At 39.7% G+C, this 23,980-nt stretch overlaps 1 protein-coding gene across 5 annotated transcripts in view; it reads right to left on the bottom strand.

The window, feature by feature from the left end:
• RBM47 (RNA binding motif protein 47) overlaps positions 1-23,980 on the bottom strand; it is a 151,438-nt gene that overhangs the window by 44,725 nt on the left and 82,733 nt on the right. Inside the window, exon 1 of one of the 5 annotated variants that reach the window (XM_055326754.1) lies at positions 23,752-23,873. The exons of the other annotated variants lie outside the window; for them this stretch is intronic. The gene's annotated coding sequence lies outside the window, so the exon portion shown is untranslated. Of the gene's footprint in view, positions 1-23,751; positions 23,874-23,980 lie in introns of those variants that run through there. 5 annotated transcript variants of the gene reach the window in all.

The following is a 23,980-nucleotide window of genomic DNA, read 5'->3' on the forward strand; positions in this document are numbered from 1 at the left end:
ATGTATGTAAATATAAGAGTCCTTCTAAAGAATGTATGTGACACAAAGAACTCACTCTAAGAATGGCAATATTATACCAAGGGTTAATTCCTTCAAGACACCTTTTGGTTCCACACACACACAACATATACAAGGTCTCAGTTAGGCACTGCTAAAATCCTTTTGCCTTCCCTCTTCTACCACCACTGTAGACCAAAAAGTCTTCCTCTGCTTTTGGAGACCAGCGTCCACAAACCTGTGTGATCTAAAGCACCCCAGTAATCCCTTTTGGTTAATTTGGCAAATAGCCCATTGTGGGATCAACAGGAAGAATTAAAAAATGGACACTGCCACATTTGGGATAGTTTATCTTACCTAGATATTAGGAAAGGGCTTTAAATTTATGGTATCCTCTCAGTACGATTGCTTTAAAAAGTAAAATTATAATAGTAACTAATGTGTATATCCCATCCACTAGATCACTATTTATCAAGAACCTTCTAAGTGTCAGGCACTGTTCTAGGTTGCTAAGGCTTTAGCAGTGAACACAACAGACAAAAATCCTTGCCCTCATGAGCCCTCTAGTCCTATGGGGGAAAAGACATTTAATAAGTAAATCAGTACAACAGATAGTATGCTAGGTTGTGAAAGAGCTAAGGAGAAGAAAACAGAAGGGAAGGAGAATAGGATTGTGTGGAGGGAGGAAGAGGGTGGTGTCCTGCATGGTCTCTGACCTACAAGTACATTTACTATTTGTTACTTATTATAAAATTTAAGCATGTGAATCCATTATTTTTCTAGTGGGATACGCTTTTCATCTAAGCATATATCTAAGCTCATTTAAACCATATGTCAAGTACTTCCTGTTTACACAGTAGTAGCTATTTAACGTGGACACAGGCAGGGCAGCAGACATCTTAAATGCAATAGTTAGGTGCCAGGTACACAGTGCTGTGGAAAGAAATCCAAGAGGGAATGTAATGTTTTTGCAGGATTGTTTTGAAGTAAAACTAATTTTGCACTACTTTCTCAGCTTAGCAGGAACTTCCAAGGGTTTAAATAGACCAGGCTGGGCAATTCAGACATCTCCACACACCCTCACTCTGGCTCATTCCATCCCCGCCCCCGATTATAGATGTGCTTGACTGAGTCCCTGTCCCTTAGAAATGTTCACTGTGACAGGGACATCACTCAGAGAGAGAAAGAAGACAGAGAGCAAGAAGACAGAAGATTGGGACTACTCACTTTTCTTCAGAGTCTAGGGTTCTAAATCTCCAATACTGAGTGAGTTCATCCGAGAGCCTTGTAACATCATACATTACTATGCCTACTGTGGAGCGTTTCTGCGACTTCTTGGGCAACTCAAATGAGAGAATTAGCAAATAAATTAAATAACCCCACCCCATCTCCAACCAACTCCTTTACTCAAGCAAGGGACATTTCTTTTATTACTTTTAGATTTAAATTTGTCACAGAAGCATAGCCTCTCCTGTGTTCTCCACTTTCCTGAATGGGCGGGCAGTCAGTGAAGAGCCCAGAAGCTTCAAGCACCTGTGGTTCTTAAAGGTAAGAGAACACCTGGTGAGGCAGCCAATGAAGAGGTACAACACTCTTTTCCTGTCTAACTTTCACTGAAATTTCATCACCTCCATCTGTAATAAAATAACTGTAGGTTAACTCCTCTCTATACCCCTTGTCATATACCAGGCACTGTTCTAAGCGCTCCACATAAATTAATACATACTGTCCTCCTAAGTACATTTTGAGGTTAGGGACTAGTACTGTCCCCATTTTACAGATGAGAAAACTAAGGCACAAGAAATAAAGTGATTTGCCCAAAACAAACAAATTAGCAATAGTGGAGGGAGGATTTGAACCCAGGGACTCTGGCTTGAGAGATCACACTTTTCTACCTCCGGATAGATAGATACTATTCCTCCCTCCCTCTCTTCTTTCCTTCGTCTTAATCACCTGCTTCTCTCATTACCCACACATCCTTCACCTTGCTGCTCTGACCCTGCCAGTGACAGGCATTTCTTTATTTACCAAAAACGCTGTGGAACTTTGGAAATGACGTCTTTGAAGTTGGGGGGAGAAACTTTAATACTTGGTGAGCGAAGCCATAGCTTATAAAAGCCCCAGAATCCAATTTAACTCTAAAGACAATTCTCTTTGAATTTTCTCCCTAAACTTTTCCTCTGTCATAGGCAGCATTCTTCATTAATACATTGAAACCTGTTAGATTTCGTAGATCCCTTTCTGGCCAACATTGCAAATGGTGGTGTCTCATAAGCCAAGAAATTACCTGTCTTTACCCTATATATCCCGTGGTCATGCTAACAGACTTTTTCTTTTTAAAAGAGGAAGTTCAGAATATTGAATGCAGGCGGAAAGGAGATGCCTATTACAAAGTCATAAATAATGTGTAAAATCCAAGCTCTTGTTTATGGTTTGCTAGAGAAAAGCCAGCTATATTAAGTCATAATGTAAAAAGTAGATTTCCTCCCCTTTAGAATGTGCAGTCAGGTTAACCAGAACTCAGGAAGCGTGTGGTTTTGCCAAGTATTATGTGAGTTTTACTCTTTAATAATTACTGGAGTTTTAATAATTTCCTCCAAATTACCACAGAAATCCCCTACGATTCTGGATTTACTGAGTACTCTGTTTTTCCATCTCGAGAGGGGTTTCCTGAGCACGTTCAGTAAAACTCCAAGATGTACTCAAGTACTGGTGTGTGTGGGGGAACTGCAAAGACCTGGACCCAGATGTGGTCTCTCGTAACTAAGAAAGAGCTAATCATCTTTTGTATATAACACATATAGGTATGTTTGGGGGAGGGAGCATAGACACCTGCAATGAGGGAGAATAAAGCAGGGTTAGGAGGAATGGTGGGGGGCTGTTGCTTACGGTGGTCCAGGAAGTCCTTTCTCTCTTGGGCAGAGAGACTTGATGGAGTAAGGAACAAATGGTCTGAAGACCCAGAGAGAAAGCATTCCAGAAGGAAGGAAGGGCTACAGAAGGGTCTTCTTCAGGGGTATCTGAAGAAGAGCAGGAAAGGAGCAACACGGCTGATGAATAATGTGAGCAAAGCTGGCAAGGGTGAGGTGAGGGCCAGATTGGCCAGGACTCTGGGTTCTATTGGACCTAATGGAGGATTCTAGGCAGAGAAGCAACGTGATCTGATTTTGCTTCCCTTAAGATCTCTCTGGTGTGGAGAAGAGATCACAGGTGAGCAAAGGAGGAAGTAGAGGGACAGGCTGGAGACTGTTCTGGTCCTCTGGGGATGGGATGATGGTGGTTTCTGCTAGAGAGGTAATCCTGGAGGGGTTAAGAAGAGAAGCTGACCTTGAGTTGTATCCTAAAGGCAGAGTTGATGGAATTGGCCAATGGATGGTTCAGACGAATGGCAGTGTCCAGGATGACACTGAGCAATCAAGCAAAGAGTGGTGCCATACTACCACGTCAGTAACATGGGGCAAAATCTTATTTATGGCATGGCATTCAGTCATAAGCAGTAAAAACACAAATATATAGTGTGTTAGTACTGTTACTCATCAGGCAGCATGTTGGAATATTGTTTTTAAAAACCTAAGTTTTAGCCAACCAATGCCCTCAGTCCTTAACTTCACTGCTAAATATATTTTTTTAATTTTTATTTATTTATGATAGTCACACACACACACACAGAGAGAGAGAGAGAGAGAGAGAGAGAGAGGCAGAGACATAGGCAGAGGGAGAAGCAGGCTCCATGCACCCGGAGCCTGACGTGGGATTCGATCCAGGGTCTCCAGGATCGTGCCCTGGGCCAAAGGCAGGCGCTAAACCGCTGCGCCACCCAGGGATCCCCACTGCTAAATATATTGAGCATGAACTCTGCAGTCCTGTATCTAGTTTCCTCTGACACTTTTATGGTTCTTTAATCCAAAACAAATGTATGCACTATGGAAAACTGACCTCAGGGCCAACAAACAAACAAACAAACAAAATACACAAAATGGTCTCAGTGACCTCCATTAGTAAAAGCAATAAACCACAAATTTAAGAAACACACTGGGTAGGTGGGTGGGAGAGGGGGTATACAAAAGGTCCATACTCCGGAAACCCTGCCAAACTTCAGGGAATCAACGATTTGCATAAACAAGTGCCTGCCCAGAAAACTCCCAGGGCTTCATGGAAGGTAGAGTTGGGGGTGCTAATGAGTGGGCGCCCCTCTCATTCTCCACTTTCAAGATCTCTCTCCCCACAATCTGGCTTTCACCTCCACCTGGCTCCTCCCTTAGTTTTCTGCTCTTTGATAGTCCATACTTTTTCCATTTTAGGCTTCGTGATCCTGTTCTTAGGTAGTTCCACTTGAGACTATCATCTTTTGCAGGATTTCTGTGATTGACTTCCCTTCTCTCTGTCCACCAACATTGACTAAAAGTTAAAACCTTCTTCCCTCGTCCTTCTAGATCTCCTCCTCATAATTATAACACTTGGCACTTGCTTTCCATAAAAAAAAAAAAAGCTGCAATCTATTCAGATGTCCTGTTTAGCTAATAATATGAGGTATGCCAATTAACTTATATATCATGCATGCAAGATGTGTATTTTTATCTCTCACTTCTATGAATTAAAATGCCTTAAGCCCAACAAAATGTTGTTCAACCTCATTGATAAGCAAATAAATGTAAATTAAGGGAAAATATATAAATATCACCTTTAACCAATAAAACCAGCAGATATACTTAGTGAATAGCGCTGACATATCACTCTTTAGGTAAGACAATATCAATTGATCAAAACTTTTCTTTAAAAATAGTAGTTTAAAATTCTACATGAAAAGCCTTGAAAATGTTCATTCTCTTCACTTAGCAATGGCATTAAGAATTTATCCTAAAGAAATAAAAAATGAAGTTTATACACATAGATGTTTATCTCAGAATTCTTCATAATAAATTTAGAAACTAACCAATACTTGACCTTGAGGAAGTGATTAAATAAAAAATTCTATTGTAACTAAAGATTATGTTCATTGTGCAGTCACTAAAAAATACGAAGAATTTTACTGTCATGAGTAAAGGTTTATAAGATATGAGATTAAGAAAATAGTATGGATAACTATGTACAGCATGCTTTCAGCTGAAACTAAATAAAAGCTAGATACATATAACAAAATATTGACAGTGGTTTGTTTCTGGTTAGAGTATTGAACATGGGTGATTTAAAATTTTCTTTTTACTTCTGCATTTTAACATTATACACACATACATTTATGTTATATACCTTTGACATATACAACTTTGATCATTAGAAAATTTTAAATGATTTGATCAAACAAATCTCTTTGTTCAGGCCCATTCTCCCCTTTACAGCCCATCATTAAGTTCTGACCATTTTTTTCCTTTCCTTTCTCACTGATTTTGCTCAGCACTAACCAAGCACAACCTCCCACCTCCATGCCTTTGCTTCCCTCCCTTATAATCACTTTCCCTGCTAACCATCCTGAGAGCAGGAGCAAGAATGATCTACCCTGGGATCATGTTACCCCTATGAAGGGGATTTGATGTGATCCTTGGTCATCCATAACACTCTGAGCTTTTGATCATGAACTGCAAATCTTTGATTAACTTCTGACTACAACCCACTGCATAATTTCCCTTTGTTCCTCTCAACCTCAATAGACACACACCCACATGCAAAATCCCCAAGACTACCTTTCTACCTTCTCTAATATATCCTTGTTTGATACCCTAACTCTTCTCTAGAATCATCTAGAAAGCCTTCTTTATCCAGGTGTCTACTTTTTTCCAAACAACTTTACTGCCACATTGCTGAATCAGCACCCCATATATATATATATACATATATATATACATATATATACATATATATACACATATATATATACACATATAGATACACATACATGCATGCATTTGGCAATTGTATGTTTGTCATTTGCAATCAAACTTGCAAAATAGAAAGTCCTGTTTTATCACATTGCCTAAATACCAAATGCTTCTAGTATGTGTAAACTATAATTGTACTTTTGAAAATTAAAACTTATAGACAAAATTTAAGATCATCTCTTATGAAAAATGAGATACACTGGTAGGTTGTTTGCTTACACAGTTGCCAGCTGCTTACATGACAAGACAATAGTTCCTTATGAAGTATATCGAAGGCATTTCCATTTGATCTCTATCCCCTGCCCAGTGCAGAAACACAGAAATTCACTAACTTGGATACTCAATAATCATTCTTCACAAGAATTCCAAACTATTGGTAAAATATTTTTGACATACGACATGGAAAACTTTGTTTATTAAAGGACCACTGTGTAACAAAGCCCTCACAGCTCAGTCTCTTCAGCTGTTTGGTGAACAAGTATGGAAACAGGAAGAAGTCACATGAACAGCTTTTGTCTCTGAATTGTCAAAATATGCATGTGGCTGCCTCTTCAGTGCTCCCACCATATTTGTTTCAGGCTTCCGATGAAATCCAGCTAAGTCCCTGACACCTCAGTGCTTTGACAGACACCTCATTTTTCCAGCTCTGTTTTATAATCAAAGAAACCAAAGAAATGGCCAGGAAGCAGCTTAACACAGCATGTTTTTAGACATGCCAACACTAAAATGACCAGTTCCTGAGTTTCAAGTGAAACCATGGTAAGAACTAGATAAGAATCACTTTGATCTAGTGTTAATAAAAATGATAGTGTCACTCATGACTCCTGATAGTGACTCAAATGGACGAATATTTTAATTGAGAAACACATTACTGTGAAAACCTACAATCGTGAAGACGAAGTAGACACATCCCTCAAACATACAAACACATGATTTGCAGTCGCAGCTTATTAAATTTCTTATGAGTGATTGTCAACTAATGCATTTATTGGAGGTAAAACTGTAAAATAATAACAATTAATTGAAAAAACAGAATACCATTAATGGTACTCAGTTTTCTTTCAGAAAGGAATAAGGAAAAATGATGATATAAGAAAACCTCCATACTAGACTCCTTATGTGCACACACATGTGCCAGAAGACAAATCAGTTAATAATTGACCTTAGGTTGGAGAATTAAATAACAAAAGATAACTAAAGATAACAAAATTAATAATTTATCTAAATTTCATTACTTTACTTTCTCCCAAAAGCTGAACATTAAATGGAATTTGGAAATATTTACTAAGACAAAATCAAAAACAGACTACAAATGAGGTGGATTAAACATATATAACAAAGAATCAATTTCCTTAATATGTAGGAGCCCTTACAAGTCAATAAGAAAATATAATCCAATAAATATGAGCAAAGATATGAACAGGCAGCTTAGGGAAAAAAAAAAACTCCATGGCCAATAAACATAAAATTATGCTCAACTTAATTCAAACTGAACTTTGTTCGATTAAGTAAATGGAAATCTAAACATCGAACAGGGATTCAGGTCCCTTTTGCATCCCAACAATTAACGCCAGTGCTTCTTTAAGCACTCACTGGAATGGAAGGTTCGTAAGAATTTTTTTTTTTAATTTTTTTTTTTTTTTTTGGTTCGTAAGAATTTAAGAGCCACCAAAAGGTATTCCCTGCTCCCCTCACCAAGAGGGAAATATACCATGAGGAACCTTAGGATGGTCAAGACTCATTTGTTAGCTCTTTTACACCAGAGTGGAACTTTTATTAAGGATTGGCAGACGGAAGTGAATGATACAAAAAAAAAAAAAAAGAAAGAAAGAAAACAATAAATCCGTGTCTTAAGAATTGAGATATTCCAGGGAAGCCCAGGTGGCTCAGCGGTTTAGCGCCGCCTTCAGCCCAGGGTGTGATCCTGGAGACCTGGGATCGAGTCCCACGTCGGGCTTCCTGCATGGAGCCTGCTTCTCCTTCTGCCTGTGTCTCTGCCTCTCTCTCTCTCTCTCTCTCTCTCTCTCTCTCTCTGTGTGTGTGTGTGTGTCTGTCTCTCATAAATAAATAAATAAAACTTAAAAAAAAAAGAATTGAAATACTCCTTGTGGTCTCTACCATCTGATGATGTTAGTGATTTCACCTCTAAATCATCTATTTCCTTCCTATCCAAAATCCAGTGTCTGAATTTGATATATAATAAATATACACTCTCTCTCTCTCTCTCTCTCTCTCTCTCTCTCTCTCTCACACACACACACACACACACACACACACACACACACTCCTTTATACCTGCCTCAGCATGTGTGGCTTACCTTGATACCTGGCACTCTGAAAATTATTTAATGTGCTGTGATCTTTGTTGGCCTAAAAGTTTTGGGAAATTGTAGACAGCCAATAAAATTTACTGATTGGTAAATTAGAGCCACAAAATGCATTTAACCTGATAACTCTCAACACTATATTCTCAGTAGATCATAGAAACTTCTGTGGTATATTTAAGTGTTTAAGAAGCCAAAACCTAGAGGGGTGCCTGGGGGTGGCTCAGTCGGTTAAGTGTTTGGCTCTTGATTTCAGCTCAGGTCATGATCTCAGGGTCATGAGATTGAGCCCCACATGGGGCTCTGTGCTGAGCATGGAGCCTACTTGGGATTGTCTCTCTCTTCTTCTGCTACCCACCTCCCACCCACTCATGCTCACTTGCTCTCCCTCTAAATAAAGTGTTGTGGTTTTTAAAAAAAAAAAAAAAAAGCCAAAACCTGGAGAGGTATTTGTGCTGATTCCAGGCCACTCTGTCTAATCTAGAACCCACAGCCAGCCAGTCTCCTGAGCACCCTGTATGCGCCATCTTTCACATCCTTATATATTATTTGTATGCATGGTTATACAAAGAACAAGTGACACAAGCTCCGTGTATGAAGAGATGAATGAAACTTAATCGTTTTAACTATATCTTTGACTATTTATACTAAATTCAGTCCTCTAAAATATAATCTAATCTTTATCTCTTAGATAAAATTCATCTTCTTGATGTATATACAGTTTAGAAAGCTGATTATCAATTCATAGGCTCATGACTTATTTTTTTCACTTTTTCTCTACGTATAGCCTAGTGTTTTCTAATTTTTCTGCACCTACAGGGGCAGATAAAAGGGTAGTCCACATCCTTTCTACTACTTAGTGATGCTCTTGATAAAAAGGTTTAATGGGAAAAGATGGAAAGAGAAAGAAACATAGAGGGAGGGGAAAAGGGAGGGAAGGAGAATACTGAGTAATCGAATACTGGTTGTACTGATTCTACTAATTAGATCTTAGGAAAATTCCCTTTAGAACATTTTATTTCTTCTTCCTATAGGTAAAATGTAAATAATTATTTCTCTGTAACAATCTCAGAGATGCTGTGAGGGGAAAAATATACAGTATGAATGAAAATGTGCTGCATTTTCAGAAAAAGAATATATATTATTAAAATAATGCTTGCCTATTGTTTCAATATTAAATATCAGTGCTTATATTCAAATGGTAACAACCTAAAGCTATTATCTAGCTATAGTTAATAAAATATTTGTATTAAAATGTTACTTTTTGTGAAGGCTTAGGATAATCTTAGCTAATATCATTCATAAATAACTAGAGGTTGGTTATATTTTCATTTTCTTTTCTTTCTTTTTTTTTTTTTTTTTTAGATTTTATTTATTTATTCATGAGAGACAGAGAGAGAGAGAGAGGCAGAGATACAGGCAGAGAGAGCAGCAGGCTCCATGCAGGGAGCCCAATGTGGGACTCGATCCCGGGTCTCCAGGATCATGCCCCAGACTGCAGGCAGACACTCAACTGCTGAGCCACCCAGGCGTCCCTATATTTTCATTTTCAAGGATGCTAACTGAAAGTTTCATAATGAAAAAAAAAAAAAGTTTCATAATGAGGACTGATTCATACCCTTTTTTCTTCTTGTAAAATTAAATGGCCATCCTTTGGCTAAAGAATTAGACTAACAGGACTTAATATTAAGCTCCTCTAGGGAATCTACAGAAGGGCATTTCTATCCCCACCTCAAGAGGAGAACTTAAGGTACTATCAAACTTAAATTAGAATTTTTTAATGATACTAATTTTCATAATTTATGGTACTCCCATCCTGAGCTTGTTTCAAATTTGTTCAGGAAAATACATTTCCTGCCTTTGTTCTTATATCATCATTTCAATATGGGTGGATACTCAAATAAGTCAAGTCTGCAATCTTTCAGAGAACGAAAAATCTCCTGTTTGGAAGTAACATCCAGAGCTGCCACACCTCAGTGGGAAATGTCTCTGAGCACCTGGTAGCAAACGCAGGTGAGGTGCATCCTGGTAGCCTATGCAGGTGAGGTCATGGATGATTGGCAAAGAAGCACAAAACTAATGGAAACACAGCTCCAGGCTCCGAGGCTACTTTACACGGTGCTGGCCCAGCATAGGCCATGGGACCTAACAGCAACAACAATAAAGTAAGAATAGCCAACCCTTACCACGCATCAGCCAGGTACCACCTCTGAGCTAAGGACTTCATCCATACGGAGCTCGTCTAATCAGCACAACAACAGTATGCAGTAGTAACCATCTTTATGCGTATTTTACACACGTGGAAACTGAGGTTTACAGAGCTTAAATAATTGTCCCAAATCTCACAGCCATTAAAGGGCAGAGACAGAACTCACAATCAGGCAGCCAGACTCCAGACCCCTAAGCCACAGCACCACATACACTCCACCAGTGAGAAGTCAGTACTTCATCCATTGCTCTGTGCACTTGCCTCATGAATTCAGTTACCTTGTCACTCTATCCCCAAAGGGGAAGGTCTGATGTGAACTGACTCAGCCACAGCATTGATCATTCACACTTACAAACTGTCTTGTGAGATGAAGAATGGAGACAACAGTTACAATGCAGTAAACAACCTAACCTCCCACTTTATTATGGTTTTTTTAAAAAAGATCTTATTTAGTTATTCATAAGAGACACACACACACACAGAGGCAGAGACACAGGCAGAGGGAGAAGCAGGTTCCCTCCCTCCGGGGAGCCTGATAAAGGACTCGTGGAGGATCATGACCTGAGCCAAAGGCAGACACTCAACCAGGGAGCCACCCAGGTGTCCCCTAACTTCCCACTTTAAAAGAGAACAGCTACAGAAACCTTAAAACCATGTAAGGAAAGAACGGAAATCAATAAGAATAAAAATTCAAACGGAAGTAAAGGAAATGAAGAACAGAAAAACAACAAAGAAAAATCAATGAAACAAAAAATTGGTTCTTTAAAAAGATGGACATTGGCAAACCTTTAGCTAGAATGACCAAGAAAATAAAGACTCAGTTTAGCAAACTCAGACATAAGAGAAGAGATATCGCTCCAGGCATATCTTGGAGATACTGCACATTCAGTTCATGATTACCACAATAAAGAGAGTATTGCAATAAAGCAAGTCAAATGAGTTTTCTGGTTTCCCGGTGCATATAAAAATTATCTCTATTGTAGTCTATTAAGTGTGCAATAGCATTATATCTAAGAAAACAATGTACATATCTTAATTTTAAAACTTCTTTGCTAAAACATGCTAACCATTATCTGAGTTTTCATTGAGTCATAATCTTTTTGCTGGTGGAGGTTTTGCCTCGAAGTCACTGGCTGCTGACTGATCAGGGTGGTGGTGGTTGAAGGTTGGGGATGCTGTGGCAATTTCTTAAAATAAGACAATGAAGTTAGCCACATCGATGGACTCTTCCTTTCACATGAACACACAGAAGCCACTGCAGGGTTTTTTATTGGCCTAACTTCAATATTGTGTCTCAGGAAATAGGGAGGCCCACAGAGAGGGAGAGAGATGGGGGACAGCCAGTCAGTGAGGCAGTTAGAACACACACAATATTTCTCAACTAAGTTTGCCATCTTATATGGGTGTGGTTCATGGTGCCCCCAATTACAACAGTAACATGAAAGATCACTGGTCACAGATCACCATAACCAATATAATGAGAAAGTTTGAAATATTGCAAGAATTACCAAAATGTGACTCAAAGAGACACAAAGTGAGCAAATGCTGTTGGAAAAACGGTTTTGACAGACTCCTACCGCTTAATAAAAAGACAACTCAATTAAAAGCCAGGCAAAGGATCTGAAGTAAACATGCTTCAAAGAAGGTATACAGGGCAGCCCGGGTGGCTCAGCGGTTTAGCGCCACCTTCACCCCAGGGTGGGATCCTGGAGACCCAGGATGGAGTCCTGCTGTCAGGCTCCCTGTGTGGAGCCTGCTTCTCCCTCTGCCTGTGTCTCTGCCTCTCTCTCTCTCTCTCTCTCTCTCTCTCTCTCTCTGTCTCTCATGAATAAATAAATAAAATATTTTTTTAAAAAAAGAAGGTATACAAATGGCCAAAAATCACAGGAAAAATGTTCACCATAATTAGCCACCAGGGAAATGAAATTAAAACCCCAGTGGGGAAATAAAAATAAAACCCCAGTGAGATACCACTTCACAGTCACTAGGATGGCATCAATAAACAAACACAAATAAATAAAGGATAACAAGGGTTGGGATGGATGGGGAAAAAACTGGAACCCTCATATACTGCCGGTTGGAATGGAAAATGGTGCAGCCACTTTAGAAAACTGTCTGGCAGTTCCTCAGATTGAACACAGAGTTACCATATGACCCAGCAATTCTAACTCTACATATATACCCAAGAGAAATGAATACTTGTGACCACACAAAAATTTGTACATGAATAATCATAGCATTATAATAGCCCAAAAGTAGAGACAACACAAATGTCCATCAACTGATGAACAAGTAAAATGTGATACATTCATACAACAGAATAGTATTCAGCACTAAAAAGGAATGAAATTTGATACTTTCTACAATACAGATGAACCCTGAAAACATTAAGTTAAGTGAAGGAAGTCAGTCACAAAAGCCACATATTGTATTTATATGAAATGTTCATAAAGGCAAATCTATAAAGATAGAAAGTACATTAGTGGTTGTAGAAGGCTGATGTGGGGGGCAGGAGATAGAGGGATGGGGAAAAAAGAGGAAGTGAGTGGTAATGCATATAGGGGATTTGTTAGGGAGGTAATGAAATGTCCTAAAATTGATTATAATGATGGTTACACACTCTATGAATACCAGGTGAATTGTATACTTTAAATAGGTGAAGTATATTGTATGTGAATTAGACCCCAAATGAAACTGTTAAGAAAGGGGGGGGGGAGAGGGAGAGGAGAAAAAAAATAAAGGAAAGGAAGGAAAGAGATGGAAGGGGGTAAGGAGGAAGAAGGAAGGCAGGCAAGGCAGGCCAGCCAAGCATATCAGAGTGGAAGTATGGCAAGTGCTGCCACTCACCATGCCCACTTCAGAGGGATGTATTTCAAAAGCTTACCCCAGATTTCTCCCATTGCAACCCTCATGCCCAAGAAGCAAAATCTGGGCATGCAGCTGTGGTAACTGTGATGTTCACGTTACATGTTATTCCCTAATTTCATTTCAGGCTAGAACTTTACAGGTAAAATCTCACCACACAGAAGAACATTACAGAGGAGGTTGGGACAATGATATTTTTATGTCCTGGTGGATGGCTTAGTGTTCCAGCTCTTTGTTACTCTTACATTGAATAGCTTTCCAAGAACATGCTTTTTCTGGTCCCCATTCAGTCAGCACTCCCTCTGTGACAAAAGTCCCCGATGGTGTCTGTGTGCACGTGGGTGTGTGCTTTGTTGGAGATGGAGTCTGGGGGTCAGAGCATTGCTAAACCAAGCAATGTATAATTAACCTCCTTTCCCAGCCCCAGCAAACAGTGATTTATCTTCCACTTATGTCTTCCTCCTGGATCATCCTCATCATTCCAGCCAACTATGCTTTCCAATATCCCAGAATGGTTTAGAAGAAAACATGCTTGAGAGTCTGATAGACAAGAGGGTATTAAAAAAACTAACCTTATTACTTTTCACCTCAGGCAAGCCTCAGTTGTCAAATTTATAAAATGAAAATCACATGGTGATTTAAATTGTTAAAAAAAAAATTGTAGGGGGCACCTTCTCTGTCTGTTAAGCATCCAACTCAGGATATCAGCTCAGGTCTTGATCTCAGAGTGATGAGTTCAAGCCCCATGATGGGCTCTATGCCCGTGGGGAGCCTACTTAAAAAAATTATTTTTTTAGAGTTCCACTATGAGCTGGGTACTGAGAATACACACCTGAGTAAGATACAGACTCTGTAGCTGGAAAGTTCAAAAACTAGTAGGAGACACAGAAATATACATAAATCATTATTACAATGCAGCGTGATAAATGCAATGATAGTATCACGAAGGAGGGAGTGATTAATTCTCCTAATGGTGGAAAAGGAGGAAGAAGGCTTTATGGTGTGGCTCTGAGACTTTAATAAGACAATGTGTCCACAGAACCCTTGGCACATAGCAAGTGCTCAGAGAGTGTGAAGTTCTTTCCCCACGAAGGGCCCTAGGAATTTAGAAGAAAAAAATTAAGTTTTGTCAAAAGAGGTAAGAAACTGGAAAGGATTGTTCACTGCTCTGGCCAGGGTATTATCAGGGGCTAAATTCAACTAAAGAAAGCCGGGCCTCACTTTTTTATTTCTTTCTGCCTATAAATATAATAAACTAGAAAGGTATTATTCATAATACATTGATATTATAACAAATAAATGCAGATGTCCTGGGGTCAGTACTGTGTATTCTTGACTCTTCCTTCAATATTGAGACATATTTTCTGACCCCCTATTATGTGGCACCAGGCAACAGAGACATAAAATTGAGTATATGACAAGCTTACAAATGACCGGGCCCTTGATAATTGTAACACAGGGCAGAACAACATGTTGTTTTTATTCCCCCACAATAATTGCTCAAGAGGTTTAAACTTGTTCTTGAAACAAGCAGGAAAATAATGTTGATAATAATGGGCTCTTCTTGATTGGACCTGTGCTTCTATTGTAATTTCGAGAACTAGATGTTTGCAAATGGGCTTCCCCTCGGTGGGAAAAAAAAAAAAAAAAGACACTGATAGTTTCTCAATGGAGACAAGTCAAGTACTCCGTGTTCTCAGAGCAAAATCTTGCTGAGATGATAAAACCTCCACGGTTCTCAAGAGGCTTAGCTGTGCAGATAAACCACCTTGAGAGTCGGTAAATCTATGGTGGTTCAAGGAACATGGTATAACTCGACTCTGGAGTCTGTGACCTAAGATGTGGGGATGCCTAAACCAGTGAGGGGACAGGCGCCTCCTCCGCCCTGCCTATCTGCCTTCCTGTGTTCTGGGCTAACAGATCCCCCTCACCCCAAACCCCATGTCCCACAACTCAAGGGCAGGTCCATGCGGGGAGTCCTCCTCCAGATAAGAAAGCTGTGAGGTTTTCCATAGGAATAAAAGCTCTAAGAACAATATAAGCCCGAAATTGCCAAAAAAATGAAACCAACGCAGAGGACAACAGATGAGGAGATAGAGAAAAGCCATCCTGATGGCCTATTTTGAATCCCTTGATCCGGTCATGTGCCACCCTTTGGAATTTCTAGTTAAGTCAACATGTATGTAGATATGGAACTTCACGTGTAGAATTTAGTTCGATCTATTTGTTGGTTGATCCTTGAAGAGATGTGGGATTAGAATTCTATCACTTGCGACCAAAAGAGTCCTAATTAACAAAGGGTCTCCCTTCCTGGCTCGTCCTCGGTGTGTATCTTATTATGTAACCAAGAAGGTCACCCAGTAATCCCACTTGACCCACCTGCTCTTGGCAATCTTTTTTTCCAGGTCATCGAGCGTATTCTCCGGGTGCCAGAGGAAGTTGCTATTTTCCCTCCTTAATTCCATCAGTAAAATTTGAATCTAGGCCTCTTTGCCTTTATTGAAGAGGGTATTTCACCATTTTTGGTATAACGGAAGAATGGTCGCTAATCTCACGTATCTTTGAAGAGAAGTGCTAGACTTCAAACGGAAAAATGACAAAGGACATTCTCACAAAAGAGGGCTCCTTCTAGAAGTTCCTTATTTTTAACTTTGAAAAGTGGTCAGATCTCTCTCTCTCTCTCTGTAGTAGAATTTTACAGAAAATTCTCATGTTCACAGAGAGAGCCCTTTTGCAATGATTACAGCCGAATGCCACTGGAGTGCAGCCCCTAAAAGGCTTGTCTCTCTTGAGTCTGTCAGCTGTCCTTGGCAGTGTTAACTGGGCTTGCTCAAAGAACTCAGAAACAATTGATCATCCTCACTTCTCTTTTTCCTTTTATTTTATCTGCCTTCTCCTGCTTCCCTCTTAGAAAAAGAGTGTAGATAAGAAAAAAGAACAAAACCTATTGGGGGGCAACTCTGACAGGAAGCCATGGAAAATCCACTAAGAGAATTTTTTTAGATCAGGGTTGAACCAGATCAGCACCTGTGGGGGCTAAACAGCGGGTTGCCCATCAATCTGTTGTGTACAGTGCAGAGCAAGGCTACTAGCAGGAAGGATGGCTTCCAGACCATTACTCAGTCTAAACTATTATATACTAATCTGGGTTGGAGAGCTAAAACAAATTAAAAACAGAAAGATCACCACAAAAACTAGAATTTTTGTAGTGTCCTGGGCCTTGGTTTTTAAAGCTCCTCTGAGTAATTCTAGTATGTAGCCAAGGTCACAAACCACTCGTTCATATAGATATCTCAACCATTGCAACTGTTCTGGGTGATCTGGGCCATAACCAAGCCTAGGCTGTTCTTATTCTTTCTTCTCCACAAGCAGATAATTAAGTTGTCACTTATGAAGTCTGGTAGCAGCCTGACATTGGTAGCAGTGTTTTATGTATATCATCTCTAATCTTTACAACCACCCTGGAAAATGGCACCATTTCCATTTTTAGCACAAGAAATAGAGACATGGAGAGGGAAAGGAATTTACCCAAGATTGCACAGTAAGTTCAGTGGCACAGAGAGATCTGATCCCGAGCTTACCCTCTCTCTACTATAAAGATAACCCTCATCGCTGAGTGTCTTTACTCCTGACTTTTCTCCCTTCCTTTCTTTCTCTTTCTTTTGCTTTTGACATAATCCAAAATTGATAACCTATTAACATCCAACCACAGATACATTTAAAAACTAGTGAAACCCAGAGAAATACTTATAAATTCAAAACAAGCTTCCTTCATTTTATATTATGAACTGCAAATGTTTATTATTTTTTAAAAATTCTCCAAGTCTAGAAAGCAGACACAAATGTCAAGAGCTGTTACCAGCCTGCCTTCAAAACCCTAATATGCATCTGCAATTTGAAGTTACTTCATTGAGCAATCTAGTTTTGCTCAATTTGATAAATATACAATTGGTTTGGGCCATATAATCAGTGGTGAGTCTTTTAATGGGGCACCATGATACCGTTATCAAACATCAAGGCTCCTTTAAATGCCCTTTCCTAAAATACTTAAATTACCAGGAAATCTGGCAGTTCTCCCTCAGGGATTGTTGGAAAGCAAAATATGGTGCAATATTCTAATAAAATTTTTAAGTTTGACAGTTGACACGATGGCTTCTAATTGCTAGAAGACATAAGGCATACACACACACACACAGGTTTTCATTTCTAATACAATGTATGAATGTGACTGTGATTTGGTACTTTTACAAACTAAGGATGTTGCAGTTAGCTTCAGATTAGTCCAATTCAGTTGGTTTACACCTCTCTATGGCATTACCATCTTACACTTTAACAGTACGTACTCAATAAATACTTGTTGAATTAATATATAAATAAGCAAGGAGGATGGCAGTGCAAAAATCAGGGGGAAAGGCTACCCCACCTGGACTCATCTCCATTCCAGACAGTCACCGTTTTTCCATCAAAAGGGCCCACAATCTCACTGATGGATAGGACCCTCTGCACATATGACTTGACCCCATGGCAACCTAATCTGGTTTTCCTACAGCTCCAAGAGTCAAAAAATAATCCCGGGGTCCCGGGATCAAGTCCTGCATCAGGCTCCCCGCAGGGAGTCTGCTTCTCCTCCCTATGTCTCTGCCTCTCTCAGTGTCTCATGAATAAATAATCCGGTCTTATAAAAAAAAAAAAAGATTGGGGGTTATATACATAGAGTACCTGGTACAATGTTTGACACATACTAAGTGCGCAAAGAGTATGATTTAAGAAGCCATCAAAGACCAGAGTGTTGTTTAAGGAGTGCCATTTCTAATGGCTGACACAGCTCACCAAACGCTGTCTGATTGGCAGTGTGGGCCAGTGCGGAGAGCTGGGCATGGTGGAGATAGAAAATCTGAGTATCTGATTTCACTAACCAGATGTGTGACCTTAGTTTCTCTATTTCAGCTTTCTTGAGTACAAGATAGGTATATTTTATATCTCAGAATTTTTTAGAAAAGGTAAACCAAAGAATGGAGAAAGGATTAATAGGGATCCCTGGGTGGCTCAGCGTTTTGGCGCCTGCCTTTGGCCCAGGGCACGATCCTGGAGACCCGGAATCGAATCCCACGTCAGGCTCCCGGTGCATGCAGCCTGCTTCTCCCTCTGCCTGTGTCTCTGCCTCTCTCTCTCTCTCTCTCTCTCTCTGGCTATCATAAATAGATAATTTAAAAAAAAAAAGAAAATTTTAAAAAATTATTTAAAAAAAAGAAGTATACAAATATACAATATTCTTCCTGTAGATACTCTTCCTATAGCTGCTCTTAAAGTTAAAAAGAATCAAGTCAAATCTTTGATGACTGCTCTCAAGTATCCCACATGAAAAGGGTTCTATTAACTGTGAGAATAATAAAGCAAAGAATCTGTGCATCTATTGCTTTTTCTAGAAGTGACTTAGAATTTATTTTATTTTTTAAACTTTTATTTATTTATGATAGTCACAGAGGGAGAGACAGAGAGAGAGAGAGAGAGAGAGGCAGAGACATAGGCAGAGAGAGAAGCAGGCTCCATGCACCGGGAGCCCGACGTGGGATTCGATCCCGGGTCTCCAGGATCGCGCCCTGGGCCAAAGGCAGGCTCTAAACCGCTGCGCCACCCAGGGATCCCGTGACTTAGAATTTTAACTGAGAGTGTTTAACTCAGAGTGTTTCTTTGTCTGCCCTTGGGCAAGGGTGCTTGCCGAAATGATGGCGTGACTGCACTGAACCACCTATCATAGTAATGCAAAGTTAAGAACATAATGGCTTTTGGGGCACCTGAGTGGCTCGATCAGTTCAGAGTTCAGGATCTGCCTTCAGCTCAGGTCAGGATCTCAGCTCCTGGGTTGGAGTCTCACACTGGGCTCCCTGCTCAGCAGGGAGTTTGCTTCTCCCTCTCCCTGTGCCCCTCCCCCTGCTTGTACGCTTACTCTCTCCCTCTCTTTCAAATAAATAAATTAAATCTTTTAAGAAAAAAGCCAAAACATAAGCATTTTCATCCACAACTGGAAAAAAAAATTAAGGGTGTATGCCTCCTTTTGCTATTCTAAGTGAAAGACATTCTGAGTAGTCTCCAGTAACTTTTGATAAGAATGAAATATTTGTGAATGCATATATTTGTAGAATAGGAAATTGAGAAACTGTATTCATCTCTAAGATATTCAGTTGAGTCAGAGGCTTTGACACCCATAGGATCAGCATGTAGAGAGCCCTGTGTGAGTTAGAATGTAAAGCACTTCCAACCCCATTTCGAAAGACATGACCTTTGTCTCCCAGGAAATTTCTCAGCAAGTCTGACTTGAAATTCACCTACCTTTCTTATGGTGACTGAATATTTCTTCATGCATAAATATTAAAACATGAGCTTTAAAAAAAAAACCCTCAAAAGTTGCTATCTTCAGATTTTAGAATGTACCATGTACATCTGAAAATAAAAACTATTCGTACGCAAAAAAAATTTATTCATAAGTAAAGGTGAGAATGAAAAATACACAAGTGTGCCCTTTTTCAAAGCAAAACAAACGTTGAGGAGGAAACAGAGAGAAAATGACTTAAGAGAAGTCTGGTCAATGGCTAGCTTTCCAACAGGAGATACGCACCCTGCGCTGTTTGCATAAAAGCTGAGTAACAAGGTGGCACATCTGGCGCAGTCTTTGCCAGGACAGGGTTGCCCCCAAAATAATCTACAATTTAAGTGTTTAGTTCAGACCAACTGATGGATTCAGTTAAGTAAACAGTCCATGCAGAGCACTTAGTAAACATACTCCCAGAAACAGACTTTTCTCTCTCCACCTCTTTTAGGTGATAACATTTCCACTCCACCCTTTCTGAGATCACTTGAAAGCTCTGGCACTAACTAGGAATGATTTTCAGTCCATATAGCCATGTTTTTAATCCCCTCCCCAAATGCATGAAATGGTGGTCTGTTCTTACAACAGAATATTATGCAGCAATGAGGAAATAGAGTCCAGTTACGTGAAACAATGTGGGCAAATGCCACAGGCATAATATTGAATGAAAGATGCCAGATACAAAAGAGCACGTATGATTCCATTTTTATGAAGTTCAAGAACAGCCGAAGCTCATCTATGGTAAAAGAAGTTAAAATAATGGTTATCTTGAGCCATGGGGTGACAGAGGGGAAGCACAAGGCACCTTCTAGGACACTGAAAATGTTCTGTACCTTGATCTGAGTGCACATTTATGTAAAAGCTCATCAAGCTCTAAGAGTTGTGCATTTTACTGCCTTTGTCATACCTCAGTAATTATGTTTAAAATAATATTTTTTAAAGATTTTATTTATCTCTACACCCAACATGTGACTCAAGTCCATAACCACAAGATCAAGAGTTGCATACTCCACTGACTCAGCCAGCCAGGTGCCCCTAAAAAAATCATACTTTTCAAAGCATTTATTGGACTTTAATCTTATCACATGGAAAGTTTCTCTCTTGTGCATTCTTCTAGGCTCTTTTTACATTTCCATGGGTGATAAATGTATTCACTGGTACCTTGCAATTGTAGAATAAAGAATTACTCAAATACGAAATTTTCCAAATAATTGCATTTATCCACTTACATCAGAAAACTAGTACTTTCTTGGATAAAAATCTTTATAAAATGATCTGTAGTCCTCACTATCATTTTAAGTAGACATGACTGAGCACCTTCCTCCTGGTGAACCAAGGTTATCCTGAGAAACTTACCTGGTCAAGGTGGGCTGAGACAGAGTAATAACTTCAGAGGTCATAGCTTCTATACTGATGACAGTAGATTTTGCCTCTTCCGTGTTATCTGGGGCTATTTCTTACTGTCATCACCCGCCTGTCTCTGAGGACCCCCAGTCCTTCTCGTTTGCTTTCATTCATGCATTTATTCATATAGTCAGTACTTATGTTTTTGAATGCCTTGTATGTACTAAGCACTGGAGAGAATGGTAGTGAAAAAGACATTCATGACCTATGACCTAAGGGGACTTACGTTTTAGCAGAGGAGTCAAGTATAAAATAAATGTGATGACAATCAGAAAGAGGGAAGTACAGGTAATAATTTAGGAGGTCAGAACACCAAGTTACTAGACTAGTGAAGAATTTTTACTCATTGCTCAACTAACCTATTCGTAGTTTTCATTTCATGCTACCAAAACAAAACCAGCCCAACGTAGCCCAAATCTTTATGATGATTCCTCTAGCTTGCCTGCAGAGCTCTGACCCCCAGGTCCTTTGAATGTGACTTTTCTGGTATTGTCACCCAAAATCATCTGGATAGGCAGTTGTCACCCATGCACACTTCTGTGTGACAGCTCTGTTCAAGCAAGTGAAAGCAACCCCAACTCCTTGGGCTTTATTGGAGGCTGCAAACTGCCACCTAATTTGGGGCCTATGCTTGTCCCTGAAGTCCACCTTCATGGCATATGACAAATCAAGAACTTACATGCTATAGGACAGCAGGAACAGATGATAATACCCTTTGTGAAGAGACCACAGAATGATATACCTTTTAAACCCAACCTGATCTAGAAACACTATTATCATATCTCATGTAATAGCAGTAAAGTTTAAAATTACAGAGATAAAAATTAAAAAATAAAATAAAATAAATAGAATGACAGAGATGGGGCACCTGGGAGGCTCGGTTGCTTAAGCGTCTGCCTTCGGCTCAGGTCATGATCCCAGGGTCCTGGGATCAAGCCCCATGTCAGGCTCCCTGCTCAGTGGGGAACCTGCTTCTCCCTCTCTGCTCGTGCTCTCTCTCTCGCTCTCTCTCAAATAAATAAAATATTTAAAAAAAAATTCATGTAGATCTTTGGGACTCGGAATTTGAAAAAGCTAAACAAAGGAACTATACCAAATAAGGATTTTCCCAATGAAATAAAGGGAAACAAGGAATGACAAGTATCTGGAAATGGTACATTTTTAGACTTTTTCCCAGAGTCTGTCAGTTCATCTGATAAGATTTCAAACCTAAAACTTCCCCAGTGTAGTTTAGAAATGGTGGAATTGATGCATGAGCTCCTTCACTGGTTAGGATTTGGATTTATGTGGCATCACAGATGGTGAAGTTTCACAGACTCTTAAGCATCTAAGTGCAACTATGGGCCAGGAAAGCAGAAAGCGAGTACTCTTCCCTCTGTTTCGGAATCTTAAAAGAGTGGGTATGAAAAAGTGAATCCACTTGCCGAAAGTTACATTAACTTTCAGCCATCAGGGGAATATAACAACTCGCCGCTAAACCCAATTTTCTGATAGGCACACACAAATAATCAAATCTGCTATCCCTCGGGTGAACTCGAGGTCTTTTGGCCTCTGTGGCTGTTAGATTTAGTCCTATTTGCCTAAATACACAAAGCCACAGTGAAATTTTCTCCATGAAGGAAGTTCCCTCTAATTGTGAAACAATCATTTCTTCCAGCCATTTTGCAATGACTGGGAACTTGTAAGAAGAAAGACTGTTGGCTTCTTGCTGCCAATGTCACTGGGCAAAAATGTCCACAAATCACATTGTTTCATAATCAATGGGATTTTCACTTTAGTGCTGTCTATCCACGTAGTGGGAGACGATAGTATGAAGACAGTCCAAAGATCCCATGTTTGTTAAATTGCAGATATTATACTGTGATTCCTTTCCCCAAGAACTGGGCATTACAGAAACCTTTCAGAGCTAATCTTTTTCTAGATTTCTCCTATTTATTGTCTGGGGTTTTGTCACTATAACATGGTTGCAGGTACCTGTGTCCAGGATACCATTACCACAATTGATCAAATGTGAAATATTCAATTAAGGCTCTAGTTTTATAATATGTATGGATTTTTTTTTTAACCAAAGGGGGGACACGCTAGAATATAAATACTTAGTATTTCCAAGAAGTACTTAGTCATTAGTTTTCCAAAAATGGTCTATGAACAGTATATAGTCACTCCTAGTGACCTTGTTCTAAAAACACAGATTTGAGGATAAGAAGCAGTCTTTGAAGCTGACTTTTACTTTGGTATCTTGTCAAAATTTAACAGAAAAGGTGGGGAGGAAAGAAAGCTTAAAAGTATTTTCATGAAACCAGAACCACCATTTAGCAAAAGCTTTTAATGGCATGAGTCACGGGGCACACAGAAGTGCAAATCACAAGGTTACAGGTCGCCTCTTAGAAACACCACACCTGGTTCCGAATTCTTTGCTAAAGCAAACGCTAACATCTGATTCATGCTGCTGGAAAACCTCAAGCCCGGGAAGGTACTACCCCGCTCTCCACGACACCCCAGTCCCTCTAGTAAAACCGAAAACAATGCTTGACCGAGAGGGAAGATTACAATTTTCCGGGGTCTCTGGGCCACCAAGAAACAGTTTGCAAAAGAATTATTTTTGTCTCTTCCCCCCCTCCCCAACTCCTGCCCGTTTGGCCAAAAGCAACCCAGATCGTATGTAATCCGAAATCTTAAATATTTATAAATACGAAAGTATGAAACAAGTACCTGCCAAACACCTGGAGCTCTCCTTTCCCTGCTCGCTCTCCTCCCACACTCTGGCAACGGAATGCCCTTCAAAACCATGGCTCAGTGCTTTTGGTAAATGTTTTACGAGACACTAAACAGCCTTGTGTCCCACCCTCAGAGCAAACACCATTGAGAGAACACAATATAATGGTTGCAAAGATATCGTGTGATGTACAATAATGCAAATGAACAGGCAGGCTCTATTTCT

Source organism: Nyctereutes procyonoides, unplaced genomic scaffold (genome assembly GCF_905146905.1).
Source record: "Nyctereutes procyonoides isolate TBG_1078 unplaced genomic scaffold, NYPRO_anot_genome, whole genome shotgun sequence".
NCBI classification, from domain to species: domain Eukaryota; kingdom Metazoa; phylum Chordata; class Mammalia; order Carnivora; family Canidae; genus Nyctereutes; species Nyctereutes procyonoides.